The sequence below is a fragment of the Bubalus kerabau genome, chromosome 23 (genome assembly GCF_029407905.1).
Source record: "Bubalus kerabau isolate K-KA32 ecotype Philippines breed swamp buffalo chromosome 23, PCC_UOA_SB_1v2, whole genome shotgun sequence".
Classification (NCBI taxonomy): domain Eukaryota; kingdom Metazoa; phylum Chordata; class Mammalia; order Artiodactyla; family Bovidae; genus Bubalus; species Bubalus kerabau.
In genome coordinates, this window is record NC_073646.1 from 468,326 (window position 1) to 491,313 (window position 22,988).

The 22,988-nt window shown below is 57.0% G+C and overlaps 7 pseudogenes; all 7 read left to right on the top strand.

The window, feature by feature from the left end:
* Window positions 1-2,265: 2,265 nt before the first annotated feature.
* LOC129638320 (uncharacterized) lies at window positions 2,266-2,385 on the top strand (annotated as a pseudogene).
* A 3,254-nt stretch (window positions 2,386-5,639) lies between these two features.
* On the top strand, window positions 5,640-5,759 carry LOC129638321 (uncharacterized; annotated as a pseudogene).
* A 3,252-nt stretch (window positions 5,760-9,011) lies between these two features.
* On the top strand, window positions 9,012-9,131 carry LOC129638322 (uncharacterized; annotated as a pseudogene).
* A 3,254-nt stretch (window positions 9,132-12,385) lies between these two features.
* On the top strand, window positions 12,386-12,505 carry LOC129638323 (uncharacterized; annotated as a pseudogene).
* Window positions 12,506-15,757: 3,252 nt separating this feature from the next.
* LOC129638324 (uncharacterized) lies at window positions 15,758-15,877 on the top strand (annotated as a pseudogene).
* Window positions 15,878-19,136: 3,259 nt separating this feature from the next.
* Window positions 19,137-19,256, top strand: LOC129638325 (uncharacterized; annotated as a pseudogene).
* Window positions 19,257-22,515: 3,259 nt separating this feature from the next.
* Window positions 22,516-22,635, top strand: LOC129638326 (uncharacterized; annotated as a pseudogene).
* The last annotated feature ends 353 nt before the right edge of the window (window positions 22,636-22,988 follow it).

Genomic DNA, 22,988 nt, shown 5'->3' on the forward strand with positions numbered 1-22,988 from the left:
GAAAAGCCTTCCCTGACACCCAGGTTTTGGTGAGGGTAGAGGCCCCTCGACAAGTTCTCAAAGGATCTGCCTGTGATGTATCATTAGATTCGTCTCAGTGAAAGCAGGAACTCTGTGTCTGCTTCTCTCCGCCTTCTAGATCCAGAAACTTATTACATGCCTCCCAGCTCATCGTAGGTGCTCAGGATTTACTTAGTGTGTGAAAGACAGAAAAGTTCTTGGACGCCTCAAGGTGTCACTTGGCTCGGCACTTTTGATCTCTTTGTATACTTGGCGATTCCATTCTTTCCTTTCCTGGGTTCATGTGTACGCTATATTCAAGGCACAATCTAAGGCATTAAGACATATCCATCAGTATGGGTTCTTGCTTTCAAGGAACTCGTACAGCAGATTTCTACAGTTTAGGGCTTTTCAAATGCTCTAGAAGAATGTGAACGTTCAGTGTGATCCATTTTCATTTCCAAGAAAGATCGTTTGACTTCCATAGCAAAGGTGGAGACCTTCCGACATGTAGTCCAATACTTAGACCTTGACCATGTCAGGCAAGTCTTGTGGTTCCTTCTGGAGGTGTGTGGCTCTTGCAGAAACGTGAAGATCTTCCATCGTCCTCGGACTTTGGTGTCATTTGCAATCATCAAGAAAGCTTCCAGGTACAGGTTCCAGACCACCACCGCACACACTCAGTAGCCAACGGAGTGGATTCCAGGAATCTGCGTTGTTAACCAGCATCACCGTTGATATTGTTGCTGCACGCTCTATGCAGTGGCCAGGGCCTGGATTGTCCACTGGGTCTCATGTGGAATGGAAAGAAGGGCTTCCCCCCCCACCCCACCCCACCCCCCACTGTTGACAGCCTTGTGACTAGAAACGGGCCCCGAAACAAGAATCAGACAAACCAGATAAGCCCAGATGGTAGTCCATGAGATGAAGGAACTAAGCAGCTGGTTGGGATGGCGCCAAGGGGAAAGGTTGCTCTTTTTGTCTCCCGCTCTACACCTTTCTTCCTGGACGCCTTAGGGGTTCATCATGGAGATTTGAAATAAAGTTCACCAAAGTCATATGTGTTGAATCAAGATTTTGCGTTTCACCATCTCTCAAAAACGAAGAGTGCTTAACCTGCACAGGTTTCTTTCAAAAAAGTCAACTGCTTTTCAGTTCTGGGGTTTCTCTCTTGCCTTGTTGCAGTAGCCTTAAGAGTAAAAATCAACGAAAACGAAAGAAAGATTCAAAGATACCAACAAAGGACACCTTCTGTTTCTTCAATCATCTTTCCACTTGGTAGCACACGAGCTCTTTTCTTTGTATTTTGCCTAGGGAATTCGCAATGTGCTGGTTCAAATGGCAAGGCATCCGCCCGCAGGAGACTCGGGTTTGATCCCTGGGTCGGGAAGATCCCCTGGAGAAGGAAATGGCAACCCACTCCAGTATTCTCGCCTGGGAAATGCCACGGACAGAGGAGCCTGATGGGCCGCACTCCATGGGTCCTACAAGAGTTGGGCTCAACCCAGCAACTACGAACAGAAGTATTTCCAAAGACCACACTCGTGTGTGTGTGTGTGTGTGTGTGTGTGTGTGTGTGTCTGTCTGTCTGTGTGCCTGCCTGTGGTTCGTCTGCTCTCTCAGGAAGGTCGGGTGCTTGGCGGGCGGCGTGGGGACAAGGGGGGCGCCTCGGTAGGGCAAAGGGGCGGGGCTGAGGCGCTCCGGTCGACCGCGCCTCCGTGGCTCCCGGTGGGTTTGGGCAGCGGGCAGGTGCCGGGCAAGTTGGGCGCTCAAGATTCGCTGCGCCTAGGCCCGCAGGAGGTTCAGAGGCCCCCGGGCCGCGGGGATCGGGAGGCGGCGGGCCCCGAAGACCGACACCTCCGGGGTCGCGCGGCCCTGAGCAGCGAAGGGGATGGGGGGGGGGGAGGCCCCGCTCAGCCAGCGCGGCCGGGTCTGGAGTGGCCGGGGGTGGGAGGGCGCCGAGACCTCCGCACCCCTCAGCCCACCCCCCAGGCCCCGCGCGCACGCACGCACGCCCTCCCGGTCACTGGGGGGTCCTGGAAGCCCATCGGGCCCCCGGGCCCGGCCAGGCGGTTGCTGGTCTGGTGTTGGCGGTGTTCGGGGGCCGGGCCGGCGTCAGCAGGCTGGAGTGCGGTCGCGGGTCGTGCGGCTCAAGTACAGCACGGCCCCCCGAGGAGAGGGGCGGCCCGTTGGCCCGACCTGCAGGTCAGAGCGAAAGGGAGGCGAAGCGCAAGGCTCTTAGGGCGCCCCGCGGCGGCCGCGTCCGTCTCCGGCCCTACCGGCCTGAAGGCGCCCGATCTCGTCTGATCTCGGAAGCTAAGCAGGGTCGGGCCTGTTTAGTATCTTGGATGGGAGACCACCTGGGAATTCCGGGTGCTGGAGGCTTTTTTGCCTACCAGAAGAGGTCCTTTAGCCCCCGCCCCGCGTCCCAATTCTTGGACCCACACCCCCCTCGCCCCCCCGCCACCCCCGCAGCCCCAGCCCCTCCCGGGGCGGGGGGAGTGAGTGGGTGGCCGGGGCCCCGACTCCCGCTGCAGACCTGGGTTGCCTCCCCGCGGCCCGCGAGCCCCTCCGCATTCGCATTCGGCTTTCAGGAAACCAGACGACCGGCCGTCCCGTCTCCCTCTGGGGCTCCTTTGGCTTGCCTCAGGCAATCCCGGGGCTTGCACCGACTCCAGCCAGAGCCCCAGCCCCCGCCCCACCCCCAGCCTCGCAGGCGATCGCGCATGCGCATGCGAGCGCGCGCACAGATCGATGTGCCCAAACGGGGCATCTGGCTTGTTGGCTTGTACTGGGGGTGGATCTATGCCTGGGAGTGGGACTGCTGAACCATAGGCTACTTCTACTTTTAGTTCCTTCGCGAACCTCCATACTCTTTTCCATCCCGGCTGTACCAACTCCCATTCCTACTCAGCGTGGAGGAGAGTTCCCTTTGCTCCACAGCTTCTCCAGCATCTGCTATGGACAGACATTGCAATGAGGCCCAATCGGACTCGGGCGAAGTGGTCCCTCCTTGGCGTTTGGAGTTGAGTCTCTCCAATCATTAGTGACGTGGAGCAAGATGACCGTTTGGAAATGCAGATGCAATTCTGTCACCATCCTGCTCCAACGGCTCTTGTATTTTCCCATCATATTGAAGATACGACCAATTCCCTTCATGCCTGCTCCTCACGTTCTTCTCGGATGTCTTTTCCCTGGAATGCCCTCTGCACTCTTTGGCTTCCATCCCATAGGGCATTTTCATTTCTTGAACGTCCTAAGGTTCCCTGGTCACGTAGACTTCCAGGATGCTGTTTTCCCTGCCTGAAATTCTTCCTGCATCTCAACCCTGGTTTACGTAGGTTCAACCTATGGACCTCAACGCAATGGTTACTCTGAAAAGCCTTCCCTGACACCCAGGTTTTGGTGAGGGTAGAGGCCCCTCGACAAGTTCTCAAAGGATCTGCCTGTGATGTATCATTAGATTCGTCTCAGTGAAAGCAGGAACTCTGTGTCTGCTTCTCTCCGCCTTCTAGATCCAGAAACTTATTACATGCCTCCCAGCTCATCGTAGGTGCTCAGGATTTACTTAGTGTGTGAAAGACAGAAAAGTTCTTGGACGCCTCAAGGTGTCACTTGGCTCGGCACTTTTGATCTCTTTGTATACTTGGCGATTCCATTCTTTCCTTTCCTGGGTTCATGTGTACGCTATATTCAAGGCACAATCTAAGGCATTAAGACATATCCATCAGTATGGGTTCTTGCTTTCAAGGAACTCGTACAGCAGATTTCTACAGTTTAGGGCTTTTCAAATGCTCTAGAAGAATGTGAACGTTCAGTGTGATCCATTTTCATTTCCAAGAAAGATCGTTTGACTTCCATAGCAAAGGTGGAGACCTTCCGACGTGTAGTCCAATACTTAGACCTTGACCATGTCAGGCAAGTCTTGTGGTTCCTTCTGGAGGTGTGTGGCTCTTGCAGAAACGTGAAGATCTTCCATCGTCCTCGGACTTTGGTGTCATTTGCAATCATCAAGAAAGCTTCCAGGTATAGGTTCCAGACCACCACCGCACACACTCAGTAGCCAACGGAGTGGATTCCAGGAATCTGCGTTGTTAACCAGCATCACCGTTGATATTGTTGCTGCACGCTCTATGCAGTGGCCAGGGCCTGGATTGTCCACTGGGTCTCATGTGGAATGGAAAGAAGGGCTTCCCCCCCACCCCACCCCACCCCCCACTGTTGACAGCCTTGTGACTAGAAACGGGCCCCGAAACAAGAATCAGACAAACCAGATAAGCCCAGATGGTAGTCCATGAGATGAAGGAACTAAGCAGCTGGTTGGGATGGCGCCAAGGGGAAAGGTTGCTCTTTTTGTCTCCCGCTCTACTCCTTTCTTCCTGGACGCCTTAGGGGTTCATCATGGAGATTTGAAATAAAGTTCACCAAAGTCATATGTGTTGAATCAAGATTTTGCGTTTCACCATCTCTCAAAAACGAAGAGTGCTTAACCTGCACAGGTTTCTTTCAAAAAAGTCAACTGCTTTTCAGTTCTGGGGTTTCTCTCTTGCCTTGTTCAAGTAGCCTTAAGAGTAAAAATCAACGAAAACGAAAGAAAGATTCAAAGATACCAACAAAGGACACCTTCTGTTTCTTCAATCATCTTTCCACTTGGTAGCACACGAGCTCTTTTCTTTGTATTTTGCCTAGGGAATTCGCAATGTGCTGGTTCAGATGGCAAGGCATCCGCCCGCAGGAGACTCGGGTTTGATCCCTGGGTCGGGAAGATCCCCTGGAGAAGGAAATGGCAACCCACTCCAGTATTCTCGCCTGGGAAATGCCACGGACAGAGGAGCCTGATGGGCCGCACTCCATGGGTCCTACAAGAGTTGGGCTCAACCCAGCAACTACGAACAGAAGTATTTCCAAAGACCACACTCGTGTGTGTGTGTGTGTGTGTGTGTGTGTCTGTCTGTCTGTCTGTCTGTGTGCCTGCCTGTGGTTCGTCTGCTCTCTCAGGAAGTTCGGGTGCTTGGCGGGCGGCGTGGGGACAAGGGGGGCGCCTCGGTAGGGCAAAGGGGCGGGGCTGAGGCGCTCCGGTCGACCGCGCCTCCGTGGCTCCCGGTGGGTTTGGGCAGCGGGCAGGTGCCGGGCAAGTTGGGCGCTCAAGATTCGCTGCGCCTAGGCCCGCAGGAGGTTCAGAGGCCCCCGGGCCGCGGGGATCGGGAGGCGGCGGGCCCCGAAGACCGACACCTCCGGGGTCGCGCGGCCCTGAGCAGCGAAGGGGATGGGGGGGGGGAGGCCCCGCTCAGCCAGCGCGGCCGGGTCTGGAGTGGCCGGGGGTGGGAGGGCGCCGAGACCTCCGCACCCCTCAGCCCACCCCCCAGGCCCCGCGCGCACGCACGCACGCCCTCCCGGTCACTGGGGGGTCCTGGAAGCCCATCGGGCCCCCGGGCCCGGCCAGGCGGTTGCTGGTCTGGTGTTGGCGGTGTTCGGGGGCCGGGCCGGCGTCAGCAGGCTGGAGTGCGGTCGCGGGTCGTGCGGCTCAAGTACAGCACGGCCCCCCGAGGAGAGGGGCGGCCCGTTGGCCCGACCTGCAGGTCAGAGCGAAAGGGAGGCGAAGCGCAAGGCTCTTAGGGCGCCCCGCGGCGGCCGCGTCCGTCTCCGGCCCTACCGGCCTGAAGGCGCCCGATCTCGTCTGATCTCGGAAGCTAAGCAGGGTCGGGCCTGTTTAGTATCTTGGATGGGAGACCACCTGGGAATTCCGGGTGCTGGAGGCTTTTTTGCCTACCAGAAGAGGTCCTTTAGCCCCCGCCCCGCGTCCCAATTCTTGGACCCACACCCCCCTCGCCCCCCCGCCACCCCCGCAGCCCCAGCCCCTCCCGGGGCGGGGGGAGTGAGTGGGTGGCCGGGGCCCCGACTCCCGCTGCAGACCTGGGTTGCCTCCCCGCGGCCCGCGAGCCCCTCCGCATTCGCATTCGGCTTTCAGGAAACCAGACGACCGGCCGTCCCGTCTCCCTCTGGGGCTCCTTTGGCTTGCCTCAGGCAATCCCGGGGCTTGCACCGACTCCAGCCAGAGCCCCAGCCCCCGCCCCACCCCCAGCCTCGCAGGCGATCGCGCATGCGCATGCGAGCGCGCGCACAGATCGATGTGCCCAAACGGGGCATCTGGCTTGTTGGCTTGTACTGGGGGTGGATCTATGCCTGGGAGTGGGACTGCTGAACCATAGGCTACTTCTACTTTTAGTTCCTTCGCGAACCTCCATACTCTTTTCCATCCCGGCTGTACCAACTCCCATTCCTACTCAGCGTGGAGGAGAGTTCCCTTTGCTCCACAGCTTCTCCAGCATCTGCTATGGACAGACATTGCAATGAGGCCCAATCGGACTCGGGCGAAGTGGTCCCTCCTTGGCGTTTGGAGTTGAGTCTCTCCAATCATTAGTGACGTGGAGCAAGATGACCGTTTGGAAATGCAGATGCAATTCTGTCACCATCCTGCTCCAACGGCTCTTGTATTTTCCCATCATATTGAAGATACGACCAATTCCCTTCATGCCTGCTCCTCACGTTCTTCTCGGATGTCTTTTCCCTGGAATGCCCTCTGCACTCTTTGGCTTCCATCCCATAGGGCATTTTCATTTCTTGAACGTCCTAAGGTTCCCTGGTCACGTAGACTTCCAGGATGCTGTTTTCCCTGCCTGAAATTCTTCCTGCATCTCAACCCTGGTTTACGTAGGTTCAACCTATGGACCTCAACGCAATGGTTACTCTGAAAAGCCTTCCCTGACACCCAGGTTTTGGTGAGGGTAGAGGCCCCTCGACAAGTTCTCAAAGGATCTGCCTGTGATGTATCATTAGATTCGTCTCAGTGAAAGCAGGAACTCTGTGTCTGCTTCTCTCCGCCTTCTAGATCCAGAAACTTATTACATGCCTCCCAGCTCATCGTAGGTGCTCAGGATTTACTTAGTGTGTGAAAGACAGAAAAGTTCTTGGACGCCTCAAGGTGTCACTTGGCTCGGCACTTTTGATCTCTTTGTATACTTGGCGATTCCATTCTTTCCTTTCCTGGGTTCATGTGTACGCTATATTCAAGGCACAATCTAAGGCATTAAGACATATCCATCAGTATGGGTTCTTGCTTTCAAGGAACTCGTACAGCAGATTTCTACAGTTTAGGGCTTTTCAAATGCTCTAGAAGAATGTGAACGTTCAGTGTGATCCATTTTCATTTCCAAGAAAGATCGTTTGACTTCCATAGCAAAGGTGGAGACCTTCCAACGTGTAGTCCAATACTTAGACCTTGACCATGTCAGGCAAGTCTTGTGGTTCCTTCTGGAGGTGTGTGGCTCTTGCAGAAACGTGAAGATCTTCCATCGTCCTCGGACTTTGGTGTCATTTGCAATCATCAAGAAAGCTTCCAGGTATAGGTTCCAGACCACCACCGCACACACTCAGTAGCCAACGGAGTGGATTCCAGGAATCTGCGTTGTTAACCAGCATCACCGTTGATATTGTTGCTGCACGCTCTATGCAGTGGCCAGGGCCTGGATTGTCCACTGGGTCTCATGTGGAATGGAAAGAAGGGCTTCCCCCCCACCCCACCCCACCCCCCACTGTTGACAGCCTTGTGACTAGAAACGGGCCCCGAAACAAGAATCAGACAAACCAGATAAGCCCAGATGGTAGTCCATGAGATGAAGGAACTAAGCAGCTGGTTGGGATGGCGCCAAGGGGAAAGGTTGCTCTTTTTGTCTCCCGCTCTACTCCTTTCTTCCTGGACGCCTTAGGGGTTCATCATGGAGATTTGAAATAAAGTTCACCAAAGTCATATGTGTTGAATCAAGATTTTGCGTTTCACCATCTCTCAAAAACGAAGAGTGCTTAACCTGCACAGGTTTCTTTCAAAAAAGTCAACTGCTTTTCAGTTCTGGGGTTTCTCTCTTGCCTTGTTCAAGTAGCCTTAAGAGTAAAAATCAACGAAAACGAAAGAAAGATTCAAAGATACCAACAAAGGACACCTTCTGTTTCTTCAATCATCTTTCCACTTGGTAGCACACGAGCTCTTTTCTTTGTATTTTGCCTAGGGAATTCGCAATGTGCTGGTTCAGATGGCAAGGCATCCGCCCGCAGGAGACTCGGGTTTGATCCCTGGGTCGGGAAGATCCCCTGGAGAAGGAAATGGCAACCCACTCCAGTATTCTCGCCTGGGAAATGCCACGGACAGAGGAGCCTGATGGGCCGCACTCCATGGGTCCTACAAGAGTTGGGCTCAACCCAGCAACTACGAACAGAAGTATTTCCAAAGACCACACTCGTGTGTGTGTGTGTGTGTGTGTGTGTGTCTGTCTGTCTGTCTGTCTGTGTGCCTGCCTGTGGTTCGTCTGCTCTCTCAGGAAGTTCGGGTGCTTGGCGGGCGGCGTGGGGACAAGGGGGGCGCCTCGGTAGGGCAAAGGGGCGGGGCTGAGGCGCTCCGGTCGACCGCGCCTCCGTGGCTCCCGGTGGGTTTGGGCAGCGGGCAGGTGCCGGGCAAGTTGGGCGCTCAAGATTCGCTGCGCCTAGGCCCGCAGGAGGTTCAGAGGCCCCCGGGCCGCGGGGATCGGGAGGCGGCGGGCCCCGAAGACCGACACCTCCGGGGTCGCGCGGCCCTGAGCAGCGAAGGGGATGGGGGGGGAGGCCCCGCTCAGCCAGCGCGGCCGGGTCTGGAGTGGCCGGGGGTGGGAGGGCGCCGAGACCTCCGCACCCCTCAGCCCACCCCCCAGGCCCCGCGCGCACGCACGCACGCCCTCCCGGTCACTGGGGGGTCCTGGAAGCCCATCGGGCCCCCGGGCCCGGCCAGGCGGTTGCTGGTCTGGTGTTGGCGGTGTTCGGGGGCCGGGCCGGCGTCAGCAGGCTGGAGTGCGGTCGCGGGTCGTGCGGCTCAAGTACAGCACGGCCCCCCGAGGAGAGGGGCGGCCCGTTGGCCCGACCTGCAGGTCAGAGCGAAAGGGAGGCGAAGCGCAAGGCTCTTAGGGCGCCCCGCGGCGGCCGCGTCCGTCTCCGGCCCTACCGGCCTGAAGGCGCCCGATCTCGTCTGATCTCGGAAGCTAAGCAGGGTCGGGCCTGTTTAGTATCTTGGATGGGAGACCACCTGGGAATTCCGGGTGCTGGAGGCTTTTTTGCCTACCAGAAGAGGTCCTTTAGCCCCCGCCCCGCGTCCCAATTCTTGGACCCACACCCCCCTCGCCCCCCCGCCACCCCCGCAGCCCCAGCCCCTCCCGGGGCGGGGGGAGTGAGTGGGTGGCCGGGGCCCCGACTCCCGCTGCAGACCTGGGTTGCCTCCCCGCGGCCCGCGAGCCCCTCCGCATTCGCATTCGGCTTTCAGGAAACCAGACGACCGGCCGTCCCGTCTCCCTCTGGGGCTCCTTTGGCTTGCCTCAGGCAATCCCGGGGCTTGCACCGACTCCAGCCAGAGCCCCAGCCCCCGCCCCACCCCCAGCCTCGCAGGCGATCGCGCATGCGCATGCGAGCGCGCGCACAGATCGATGTGCCCAAACGGGGCATCTGGCTTGTTGGCTTGTACTGGGGGTGGATCTATGCCTGGGAGTGGGACTGCTGAACCATAGGCTACTTCTACTTTTAGTTCCTTCGCGAACCTCCATACTCTTTTCCATCCCGGCTGTACCAACTCCCATTCCTACTCAGCGTGGAGGAGAGTTCCCTTTGCTCCACAGCTTCTCCAGCATCTGCTATGGACAGACATTGCAATGAGGCCCAATCGGACTCGGGCGAAGTGGTCCCTCCTTGGCGTTTGGAGTTGAGTCTCTCCAATCATTAGTGACGTGGAGCAAGATGACCGTTTGGAAATGCAGATGCAATTCTGTCACCATCCTGCTCCAACGGCTCTTGTATTTTCCCATCATATTGAAGATACGACCAATTCCCTTCATGCCTGCTCCTCACGTTCTTCTCGGATGTCTTTTCCCTGGAATGCCCTCTGCACTCTTTGGCTTCCATCCCATAGGGCATTTTCATTTCTTGAACGTCCTAAGGTTCCCTGGTCACGTAGACTTCCAGGATGCTGTTTTCCCTGCCTGAAATTCTTCCTGCATCTCAACCCTGGTTTACGTAGGTTCAACCTATGGACCTCAACGCAATGGTTACTCTGAAAAGCCTTCCCTGACACCCAGGTTTTGGTGAGGGTAGAGGCCCCTCGACAAGTTCTCAAAGGATCTGCCTGTGATGTATCATTAGATTCGTCTCAGTGAAAGCAGGAACTCTGTGTCTGCTTCTCTCCGCCTTCTAGATCCAGAAACTTATTACATGCCTCCCAGCTCATCGTAGGTGCTCAGGATTTACTTAGTGTGTGAAAGACAGAAAAGTTCTTGGACGCCTCAAGGTGTCACTTGGCTCGGCACTTTTGATCTCTTTGTATACTTGGCGATTCCATTCTTTCCTTTCCTGGGTTCATGTGTACGCTATATTCAAGGCACAATCTAAGGCATTAAGACATATCCATCAGTATGGGTTCTTGCTTTCAAGGAACTCGTACAGCAGATTTCTACAGTTTAGGGCTTTTCAAATGCTCTAGAAGAATGTGAACGTTCAGTGTGATCCATTTTCATTTCCAAGAAAGATCGTTTGACTTCCATAGCAAAGGTGGAGACCTTCCGACGTGTAGTCCAATACTTAGACCTTGACCATGTCAGGCAAGTCTTGTGGTTCCTTCTGGAGGTGTGTGGCTCTTGCAGAAACGTGAAGATCTTCCATCGTCCTCGGACTTTGGTGTCATTTGCAATCATCAAGAAAGCTTCCAGGTACAGGTTCCAGACCACCACCGCACACACTCAGTAGCCAACGGAGTGGATTCCAGGAATCTGCGTTGTTAACCAGCATCACCGTTGATATTGTTGCTGCACGCTCTATGCAGTGGCCAGGGCCTGGATTGTCCACTGGGTCTCATGTGGAATGGAAAGAAGGGCTTCCCCCCCACCCCACCCCACCCCCCACTGTTGACAGCCTTGTGACTAGAAACGGGCCCCGAAACAAGAATCAGACAAACCAGATAAGCCCAGATGGTAGTCCATGAGATGAAGGAACTAAGCAGCTGGTTGGGATGGCGCCAAGGGGAAAGGTTGCTCTTTTTGTCTCCCGCTCTACTCCTTTCTTCCTGGACGCCTTAGGGGTTCATCATGGAGATTTGAAATAAAGTTCACCAAAGTCATATGTGTTGAATCAAGATTTTGCGTTTCACCATCTCTCAAAAACGAAGAGTGCTTAACCTGCACAGGTTTCTTTCAAATAAGTCAACTGCTTTTCAGTTCTGGGGTTTCTCTCTTGCCTTGTTCAAGTAGCCTTAAGAGTAAAAATCAACGAAAACGAAAGAAAGATTCAAAGATACCAACAAAGGACACCTTCTGTTTCTTCAATCATCTTTCCACTTAGTAGCACACGAGCTCTTTTCTTTGTATTTTGCCTAGGGAATTCGCAATGTGCTGGTTCAGATGGCAAGGCATCCGCCCGCAGGAGACTCGGGTTTGATCCCTGGGTCGGGAAGATCCCCTGGAGAAGGTAATGGCAACCCACTCCAGTATTCTCGCCTGGGAAATGCCACGGACAGAGGAGCCTGATGGGCCGCACTCCATGGGTCCTACAAGAGTTGGGCTCAACCCAGCAACTACGAACAGAAGTATTTCCAAAGACCACACTCGTGTGTGTGTGTGTGTGTGTGTGTGTGTCTGTCTGTCTGTCTGTCTGTGTGCCTGCCTGTGGTTCGTCTGCTCTCTCAGGAAGTTCGGGTGCTTGGCGGGCGGCGTGGGGACAAGGGGGGCGCCTCGGTAGGGCAAAGGGGCGGGGCTGAGGCGCTCCGGTCGACCGCGCCTCCGTGGCTCCCGGTGGGTTTGGGCAGCGGGCAGGTGCCGGGCAAGTTGGGCGCTCAAGATTCGCTGCGCCTAGGCCCGCAGGAGGTTCAGAGGCCCCCGGGCCGCGGGGATCGGGAGGCGGCGGGCCCCGAAGACCGACACCTCCGGGGTCGCGCGGCCCTGAGCAGCGAAGGGGATGGGGGGGGGGAGGCCCCGCTCAGCCAGCGCGGCCGGGTCTGGAGTGGCCGGGGGTGGGAGGGCGCCGAGACCTCCGCACCCCTCAGCCCACCCCCCAGGCCCCGCGCGCACGCACGCACGCCCTCCCGGTCACTGGGGGGTCCTGGAAGCCCATCGGGCCCCCGGGCCCGGCCAGGCGGTTGCTGGTCTGGTGTTGGCGGTGTTCGGGGGCCGGGCCGGCGTCAGCAGGCTGGAGTGCGGTCGCGAGTCGTGCGGCTCAAGTACAGCACGGCCCCCCGAGGAGAGGGGCGGCCCGTTGGCCCGACCTGCAGGTCAGAGCGAAAGGGAGGCGAAGCGCAAGGCTCTTAGGGCGCCCCGCGGCGGCCGCGTCCGTCTCCGGCCCTACCGGCCTGAAGGCGCCCGATCTCGTCTGATCTCGGAAGCTAAGCAGGGTCGGGCCTGTTTAGTATCTTGGATGGGAGACCACCTGGGAATTCCGGGTGCTGGAGGCTTTTTTGCCTACCAGAAGAGGTCCTTTAGCCCCCGCCCCGCGTCCCAATTCTTGGACCCACACCCCCCTCGCCCCCCCGCCACCCCCGCAGCCCCAGCCCCTCCCGGGGCGGGGGGAGTGAGTGGGTGGCCGGGGCCCCGACTCCCGCTGCAGACCTGGGTTGCCTCCCCGCGGCCCGCGAGCCCCTCCGCATTCGCATTCGGCTTTCAGGAAACCAGACGACCGGCCGTCCCGTCTCCCTCTGGGGCTCCTTTGGCTTGCCTCAGGCAATCCCGGGGCTTGCACCGACTCCAGCCAGAGCCCCAGCCCCCGCCCCACCCCCAGCCTCGCAGGCGATCGCGCATGCGCATGCGAGCGCGCGCACAGATCGATGTGCCCAAACGGGGCATCTGGCTTGTTGGCTTGTACTGGGGGTGGATCTATGCCTGGGAGTGGGACTGCTGAACCATAGGCTACTTCTACTTTTAGTTCCTTCGCGAACCTCCATACTCTTTTCCATCCCGGCTGTACCAACTCCCATTCCTACTCAGCGTGGAGGAGAGTTCCCTTTGCTCCACAGCTTCTCCAGCATCTGCTATGGACAGACATTGCAATGAGGCCCAATCGGACTCGGGCGAAGTGGTCCCTCCTTGGCGTTTGGAGTTGAGTCTCTCCAATCATTAGTGACGTGGAGCAAGATGACCGTTTGGAAATGCAGATGCAATTCTGTCACCATCCTGCTCCAACGGCTCTTGTATTTTCCCATCATATTGAAGATACGACCAATTCCCTTCATGCCTGCTCCTCACGTTCTTCTCGGATGTCTTTTCCCTGGAATGCCCTCTGCACTCTTTGGCTTCCATCCCATAGGGCATTTTCATTTCTTGAACGTCCTAAGGTTCCCTGGTCACGTAGACTTCCAGGATGCTGTTTTCCCTGCCTGAAATTCTTCCTGCATCTCAACCCTGGTTTACGTAGGTTCAACCTATGGACCTCAACGCAATGGTTACTCTGAAAAGCCTTCCCTGACACCCAGGTTTTGGTGAGGGTAGAGGCCCCTCGACAAGTTCTCAAAGGATCTGCCTGTGATGTATCATTAGATTCGTCTCAGTGAAAGCAGGAACTCTGTGTCTGCTTCTCTCCGCCTTCTAGATCCAGAAACTTATTACATGCCTCCCAGCTCATCGTAGGTGCTCAGGATTTACTTAGTGTGTGAAAGACAGAAAAGTTCTTGGACGCCTCAAGGTGTCACTTGGCTCGGCACTTTTGATCTCTTTGTATACTTGGCGATTCCATTCTTTCCTTTCCTGGGTTCATGTGTACGCTATATTCAAGGCACAATCTAAGGCATTAAGACATATCCATCAGTATGGGTTCTTGCTTTCAAGGAACTCGTACAGCAGATTTCTACAGTTTAGGGCTTTTCAAATGCTCTAGAAGAATGTGAACGTTCAGTGTGATCCATTTTCATTTCCAAGAAAGATCGTTTGACTTCCATAGCAAAGGTGGAGACCTTCCAACGTGTAGTCCAATACTTAGACCTTGACCATGTCAGGCAAGTCTTGTGGTTCCTTCTGGAGGTGTGTGGCTCTTGCAGAAACGTGAAGATCTTCCATCGTCCTCGGACTTTGGTGTCATTTGCAATCATCAAGAAAGCTTCCAGGTATAGGTTCCAGACCACCACCGCACACACTCAGTAGCCAACGGAGTGGATTCCAGGAATCTGCGTTGTTAACCAGCATCACCGTTGATATTGTTGCTGCACGCTCTATGCAGTGGCCAGGGCCTGGATTGTCCACTGGGTCTCATGTGGAATGGAAAGAAGGGCTTCCCCCCCACCCCACCCCACCCCCCACTGTTGACAGCCTTGTGACTAGAAACGGGCCCCGAAACAAGAATCAGACAAACCAGATAAGCCCAGATGGTAGTCCATGAGATGAAGGAACTAAGCAGCTGGTTGGGATGGCGCCAAGGGGAAAGGTTGCTCTTTTTGTCTCCCGCTCTACTCCTTTCTTCCTGGACGCCTTAGGGGTTCATCATGGAGATTTGAAATAAAGTTCACCAAAGTCATATGTGTTGAATCAAGATTTTGCGTTTCACCATCTCTCAAAAACGAAGAGTGCTTAACCTGCACAGGTTTCTTTCAAAAAAGTCAACTGCTTTTCAGTTCTGGGGTTTCTCTCTTGCCTTGTTCAAGTAGCCTTAAGAGTAAAAATCAACGAAAACGAAAGAAAGATTCAAAGATACCAACAAAGGACACCTTCTGTTTCTTCAATCATCTTTCCACTTGGTAGCACACGAGCTCTTTTCTTTGTATTTTGCCTAGGGAATTCGCAATGTGCTGGTTCAGATGGCAAGGCATCCGCCCGCAGGAGACTCGGGTTTGATCCCTGGGTCGGGAAGATCCCCTGGAGAAGGAAATGGCAACCCACTCCAGTATTCTCGCCTGGGAAATGCCACGGACAGAGGAGCCTGATGGGCCGCACTCCATGGGTCCTACAAGAGTTGGGCTCAACCCAGCAACTACGAACAGAAGTATTTCCAAAGACCACACTCGTGTGTGTGTGTGTGTGTGTGTGTGTGTCTGTCTGTCTGTCTGTCTGTGTGCCTGCCTGTGGTTCGTCTGCTCTCTCAGGAAGTTCGGGTGCTTGGCGGGCGGCGTGGGGACAAGGGGGGCGCCTCGGTAGGGCAAAGGGGCGGGGCTGAGGCGCTCCGGTCGACCGCGCCTCCGTGGCTCCCGGTGGGTTTGGGCAGCGGGCAGGTGCCGGGCAAGTTGGGCGCTCAAGATTCGCTGCGCCTAGGCCCGCAGGAGGTTCAGAGGCCCCCGGGCCGCGGGGATCGGGAGGCGGCGGGCCCCGAAGACCGACACCTCCGGGGTCGCGCGGCCCTGAGCAGCGAAGGGGATGGGGGGGGAGGCCCCGCTCAGCCAGCGCGGCCGGGTCTGGAGTGGCCGGGGGTGGGAGGGCGCCGAGACCTCCGCACCCCTCAGCCCACCCCCCAGGCCCCGCGCGCACGCACGCACGCCCTCCCGGTCACTGGGGGGTCCTGGAAGCCCATCGGGCCCCCGGGCCCGGCCAGGCGGTTGCTGGTCTGGTGTTGGCGGTGTTCGGGGGCCGGGCCGGCGTCAGCAGGCTGGAGTGCGGTCGCGGGTCGTGCGGCTCAAGTACAGCACGGCCCCCCGAGGAGAGGGGCGGCCCGTTGGCCCGACCTGCAGGTCAGAGCGAAAGGGAGGCGAAGCGCAAGGCTCTTAGGGCGCCCCGCGGCGGCCGCGTCCGTCTCCGGCCCTACCGGCCTGAAGGCGCCCGATCTCGTCTGATCTCGGAAGCTAAGCAGGGTCGGGCCTGTTTAGTATCTTGGATGGGAGACCACCTGGGAATTCCGGGTGCTGGAGGCTTTTTTGCCTACCAGAAGAGGTCCTTTAGCCCCCGCCCCGCGTCCCAATTCTTGGACCCACACCCCCCTCGCCCCCCCGCCACCCCCGCAGCCCCAGCCCCTCCCGGGGCGGGGGGAGTGAGTGGGTGGCCGGGGCCCCGACTCCCGCTGCAGACCTGGGTTGCCTCCCCGCGGCCCGCGAGCCCCTCCGCATTCGCATTCGGCTTTCAGGAAACCAGACGACCGGCCGTCCCGTCTCCCTCTGGGGCTCCTTTGGCTTGCCTCAGGCAATCCCGGGGCTTGCACCGACTCCAGCCAGAGCCCCAGCCCCCGCCCCACCCCCAGCCTCGCAGGCGATCGCGCATGCGCATGCGAGCGCGCGCACAGATCGATGTGCCCAAACGGGGCATCTGGCTTGTTGGCTTGTACTGGGGGTGGATCTATGCCTGGGAGTGGGACTGCTGAACCATAGGCTACTTCTACTTTTAGTTCCTTCGCGAACCTCCATACTCTTTTCCATCCCGGCTGTACCAACTCCCATTCCTACTCAGCGTGGAGGAGAGTTCCCTTTGCTCCACAGCTTCTCCAGCATCTGCTATGGACAGACATTGCAATGAGGCCCAATCGGACTCGGGCGAAGTGGTCCCTCCTTGGCGTTTGCAGTTGAGTCTCTCCAATCATTAGTGACGTGGAGCAAGATGACCGTTTGGAAATGCAGATGCAATTCTGTCACCATCCTGCTCCAACGGCTCTTGTATTTTCCCATCATATTGAAGATACGACCAATTCCCTTCATGCCTGCTCCTCACGTTCTTCTCGGATGTCTTTTCCCTGGAATGCCCTCTGCACTCTTTGGCTTCCATCCCATAGGGCATTTTCATTTCTTGAACGTCCTAAGGTTCCCTGGTCACGTAGACTTCCAGGATGCTGTTTTCCCTGCCTGAAATTCTTCCTGCATCTCAACCCTGGTTTACGTAGGTTCAACGTATGGACCTCAACGCAATGGTTACTCTGAAAAGCCTTCCCTGACACCCAGGTTTTGGTGAGGGTAGAGGCCCCTCGACAAGTTCTCAAAGGATCTGCCTGTGATGTATCATTAGATTCGTCTCAGTGAAAGCAGGAACTCTGTGTCTGCTTCTCTCCGCCTTCTAGATCCAGAAACTTATTACATGCCTCCCAGCTCATCGTAGGTGCTCAGGATTTACTTAGTGTGTGAAAGACAGAAAAGTTCTTGGACGCCTCAAGGTGTCACTTGGCTCGGCACTTTTGATCTCTTTGTATACTTGGCGATTCCATTCTTTCCTTTCCTGGGTTCATGTGTACGCTATATTCAAGGCACAATCTAAGGCATTAAGACATATCCATCAGTATGGGTTCTTGCTTTCAAGGAACTCGTACAGCAGATTTCTACAGTTTAGGGCTTTTCAAATGCTCTAGAAGAATGTGAACGTTCAGTGTGATCCATTTTCATTTCCAAGAAAGATCGTTTGACTTCCATAGCAAAGGTGGAGACCTTCCGACGTGTAGTCCAATACTTAGACCTTGACCATGTCAGGCAAGTCTTGTGGTTCCTTCTGGAGGTGTGTGGCTCTTGCAGAAACGTGAAGATCTTCCATCGTCCTCGGACTTTGGTGTCATTTGCAATCATCAAGAAAGCTTCCAGGTATAGGTTCCAGACCACCACCGCACACACTCAGTAGCCAACGGAGTGGATTCCAGGAATCTGCGTTGTTAACCAGCATCACCGTTGATATTGTTGCTGCACGCTCTATGCAGTGGCCAGGGCCTGGATTGTCCACTGGGTCTCATGTGGAATGGAAAGAAGGGCTTCCCCCCCACCCCACCCCACCCCCCACTGTTGACAGCCTTGTGACTAGAAACGGGCCCCGGAACAAGAATCAGACAAACCAGATAAGCCCAGATGGTAGTCCATGAGATGAAGGAACTAAGCAGCTGGTTGGGATGGCGCCAAGGGGAAAGGTTGCTCTTTTTGTCTCCCGCTCTACTCCTTTCTTCCTGGACGCCTTAGGGGTTCATCATGGAGATTTGAAATAAAGTTCACCAAAGTCATATGTGTTGAATCAAGATTTTGCGTTTCACCATCTCTCAAAAACGAAGAGTGCTTAACCTGCACAGGTTTCTTTCAAAAAAGTCAATTGCTTTTCAGTTCTGGGGTTTCTCTCTTGCCTTGTTCAAGTAGCCTTAAGAGTAAAAATCAACGAAAACGAAAGAAAGATTCAAAGATACCAACAAAGGACACCTTCTGTTTCTTCAATCATCTTTCCACTTGGTAGCACACGAGCTCTTTTCTTTGTATTTTGCCTAGGGAATTCGCAATGTGCTGGTTCAGATGGCAAGGCATCCGCCCGCAGGAGACTCGGGTTTGATCCCTGGGTCGGGAAGATCCCCTGGAGAAGGAAATGGCAACCCACTCCAGTATTCTCGCCTGGGAAATGCCACGGACAGAGGAGCCTGATGGGCCGCACTCCATGGGTCCTATAAGAGTTGGGCTCAACCCAGCAACTACGAACAGAAGTATTTCCAAAGACCACACTCGTGTGTGTGTGTGTGTGTGTGTGTGTGTGTGTGTGTGTCTGTCTGTCTGTGTGCCTGCCTGTGGTTCGTCTGCTCTCTCAGGAAGGTCGGGTGCTTGGCGGGCGGCGTGGGGACAAGGGGGGCGCCTCGGTAGGGCAAAGGGGCGGGGCTGAGGCGCTCCGGTCGACCGCGCCTCCGTGGCTCCCGGTGGGTTTGGGCAGCGGGCAGGTGCCGGGCAAGTTGGGCGCTCAAGATTCGCTGCGCCTAGGCCCGCAGGAGGTTCAGAGGCCCCCGGGCCGCGGGGATCGGGAGGCGGCGGGCCCCGAAGACCGACACCTCCGGGGTCGCGCGGCCCTGAGCAGCGAAGGGGATGGGGGGGGGGGGGAGGCCCCGCTCAGCCAGCGCGGCCGGGTCTGGAGTGGCCGGGGGTGGGAGGGCGCCGAGACCTCCGCACCCCTCAGCCCACCCCCCAGGCCCCGCGCGCACGCACGCACGCCCTCCCGGTCACTGGGGGGTCCTGGAAGCCCATCGGGCCCCCGGGCCCGGCCAGGCGGTTGCTGGTCTGGTGTTGGCGGTGTTCGGGGGCCGGGCCGGCGTCAGCAGGCTGGAGTGCGGTCGCGGGTCGTGCGGCTCAAGTACAGCACGGCCCCCCGAGGAGAGGGGCGGCCCGTTGGCCCGACCTGCAGGTCAGAGCGAAAGGGAGGCGAAGCGCAAGGCTCTTAGGGCGCCCCGCGGCGGCCGCGTCCGTCTCCGGCCCTACCGGCCTGAAGGCGCCCGATCTCGTCTGATCTCGGAAGCTAAGCAGGGTCGGGCCTGTTTAGTATCTTGGATGGGAGACCACCTGGGAATTCCGGGTGCTGGAGGCTTTTTTGCCTACCAGAAGAGGTCCTTTAGCCCCCGCCCCGCGTCCCAATTCTTGGACCCACACCCCCCTCGCCCCCCCGCCACCCCCGCAGCCCCAGCCCCTCCCGGGGCGGGGGGAGTGAGTGGGTGGCCGGGGCCCCGACTCCCGCTGCAGACCTGGGTTGCCTCCCCGCGGCCCGCGAGCCCCTCCGCATTCGCATTCGGCTTTCAGGAAACCAGACGACCGGCCGTCCCGTCTCCCTCTGGGGCTCCTTTGGCTTGCCTCAGGCAATCCCGGGGCTTGCACCGACTCCAGCCAGAGCCCCAGCCCCCGCCCCACCCCCAGCCTCGCAGGCGATCGCGCATGCGCATGCGAGCGCGCGCACAGATCGATGTGCCCAAACGGGGCATCTGGCTTGTTGGCTTGTACTGGGGATGGATCTATGCCTGGGAGTGGGACTGCTGAACCATAGGCTACTTCTACTTTTAGTTCCTTCGCGAACCTCCATACTCTTTTCCATCCCGGCTGTACCAACTCCCATTCCTACTCAGCGTGGAGGAGAGTTCCCTTTGCTCCACAGCTTCTCCAGCATCTGCTATGGACAGACATTGCAATGAGGCCCAATCGGACTCGGGCGAAGTGGTCCCTCCTTGGCGTTTGGAGTTGAGTCTCTCCAATCATTAGTGACGTGGAGCAAGATGACCGTTTGGAAATGCAGATGCAATTCTGCCACCATCCTGCTCCAACGGCTCTTGTATTTTCCCATCATATTGAAGATACGACCAATTCCCTTCATGCCTGCTCCTCACGTTCTTCTCGGATGTCTTTTCCCTGGAATGCCCTCTGCACTCTTTGGCTTCCATCCCATAGGGCATTTTCATTTCTTGAACGTCCTAAGGTTCCCTGGTCACGTAGACTTCCAGGATGCTGTTTTCCCTGCCTGAAATTCTTCCTGCATCTCAACCCTGGTTTACGTAGGTTCAACCTATGGACCTCAACGCAATGGTTACTCTGAAAAGCCTTCCCTGACACCCAGGTTTTGGTGAGGGTAGAGGCCCCTCGACAAGTTCTCAAAGGATCTGCCTGTGATGTATCATTAGATTCGTCTCAGTGAAAGCAGGAACTCTGTGTCTGCTTCTCTCCGCCTTCTAGATCCAGAAACTTATTACATGCCTCCCAGCTCATCGTAGGTGCTCAGGATTTACTTAGTGTGTGAAAGACAGAAAAGTTCTTGGACGCCTCAAGGTGTCACTTGGCTCGGCACTTTTGATCTCTTTGTATACTTGGCGATTCCATTCTTTCCTTTCCTGGGTTCATGTGTACGCTATATTCAAGGCACAATCTAAGGCATTAAGACATATCCATCAGTATGGGTTCTTGCTTTCAAGGAACTCGTACAGCAGATTTCTACAGTTTAGGGCTTTTCAAATGCTCTAGAAGAATGTGAACGTTCAGTGTGATCCATTTTCATTTCCAAGAAAGATCGTTTGACTTCCATAGCAAAGGTGGAGACCTTCCGACGTGTAGTCCAATACTTAGACCTTGACCATGTCAGGCAAGTCTTGTGGTTCCTTCTGGAGGTGTGTGGCTCTTGCAGAAACGTGAAGATCTTCCATCGTCCTCGGACTTTGGTGTCATTTGCAATCATCAAGAAAGCTTCCAGGTATAGGTTCCAGACCACCACCGCACACACTCAGTAGCCAACGGAGTGGATTCCAGGAATCTGCGTTGTTAACCAGCATCACCGTTGATATTGTTGCTGCACGCTCTACAGTGGCCAGGGCCTGGATTGTCCACTGGGTCTCATGTGGAATGGAAAGAAGGGCTTCCCCCCCACCCCACCCCACCCCCCACTGTTGACAGCCTTGTGACTAGAAACGGGCCCCGAATCAAGAATCAGACAAACCAGATAAGCCCAGATGGTAGTCCATGAGATGAAGGAACTAAGCAGCTGGTTGGGATGGCGCCAAGGGGAAAGGTTGCTCTTTTTGTCTCCCGCTCTACTCCTTTCTTCCTGGACGCCTTAGGGGTTCATCATGGAGATTTGAAATAAAGTTCACCAAAGTCATATGTGTTGAATCAAGATTTTGCGTTTCACCATCTCTCAAAAACGAAGAGTGCTTAACCTGCACAGGTTTCTTTCAAAAAAGTCAACTGCTTTTCAGTTCTGGGGTTTCTCTCTTGCCTTGTTCAAGTAGCCTTAAGAGTAAAAATCAACGAAAACTAAAGAAAGATTCAAAGATACCAACAAAGGACACCTTCTGTTTCTTCAATCATCTTTCCACTTGGTAGCACACGAGCTCTTTTCTTTGTATTTTGCCTAGGGAATTCGCAATGTGCTGGTTCAGATGGCAAGGCATCCGCCCGCAGGAGACTCGGGTTTGATCCCTGGGTCGGGAAGATCCCCTGGAGAAGGAAATGGCAACCCACTCCAGTATTCTCGCCTGGGAAATGCCACGGACAGAGGAGCCTGATGGGCCGCACTCCATGGGTCCTATAAGAGTTGGGCTCAACCCAGCAACTACGAACAGAAGTATTTCCAAAGACCACACTCGTGTGTGTGTGTGTGTGTGTGTGTGTGTGTGTGTGTGTGTCTGTCTGTCTGTGTGCCTGCCTGTGGTTCGTCTGCTCTCTCAGGAAGGTCGGGTGCTTGGCGGGCGGCGTGGGGACAAGGGGGGCGCCTCGGTAGGGCAAAGGGGCGGGGCTGAGGCGCTCCGGTCGACCGCGCCTCCGTGGCTCCCGGTGGGTTTGGGCAGCGGGCAGGTGCCGGGCAAGTTGGGCGCTCAAGATTCGCTGCGCCTAGGCCCGCAGGAGGTTCAGAGGCCCCCGGGCCGCGGGGATCGGGAGGCGGCGGGCCCCGAAGACCGACACCTCCGGGGTCGCGCGGCCCTGAGCAGCGAAGGGGATGGGGGGGGGGGGGAGGCCCCGCTCAGCCAGCGCGGCCGGGTCTGGAGTGGCCGGGGGTGGGAGGGCGCCGAGACCTCCGCACCCCTCAGCCCACCCCCCAGGCCCCGCGCGCACGCACGCACGCCCTCCCGGTCACTGGGGGGTCCTGGAAGCCCATCGGGCCCCCGGGCCCGGCCAGGCGGTTGCTGGTCTGGTGTTGGCGGTGTTCGGGGGCCGGGCCGGCGTCAGCAGGCTGGAGTGCGGTCGCGGGTCGTGCGGCTCAAGTACAGCACGGCCCCCCGAGGAGAGGGGCGGCCCGTTGGCCCGACCTGCAGGTCAGAGCGAAAGGGAGGCGAAGCGCAAGGCTCTTAGGGCGCCCCGCGGCGGCCGCGTCCGTCTCCGGCCCTACCGGCCTGAAGGCGCCCGATCTCGTCTGATCTCGGAAGCTAAGCAGGGTCGGGCCTGTTTAGTATCTTGGATGGGAGACCACCTGGGAATTCCGGGTGCTGGAGGCTTTTTTGCCTACCAGAAGAGGTCCTTTAGCCCCCGCCCCGCGTCCCAATTCTTGGACCCACACCCCCCTCGCCCCCCCGCCACCCCCGCAGCCCCAGCCCCTCCCGGGGCGGGGGGAGTGAGTGGGTGGCCGGGGCCCCGACTCCCGCTGCAGACCTGGGTTGCCTCCCCGCGGCCCGCGAGCCCCTCCGCATTCGCATTCGGCTTTCAGGAAACCAGACGACCGGCCGTCCCGTCTCCCTCTGGGGCTCCTTTGGCTTGCCTCAGGCAATCCCGGGGCTTGCACCGACTCCAGCCAGAGCCCCAGCCCCCGCCCCACCCCCAGCCTCGCAGGCGATCGCGCATGCGCATGCGA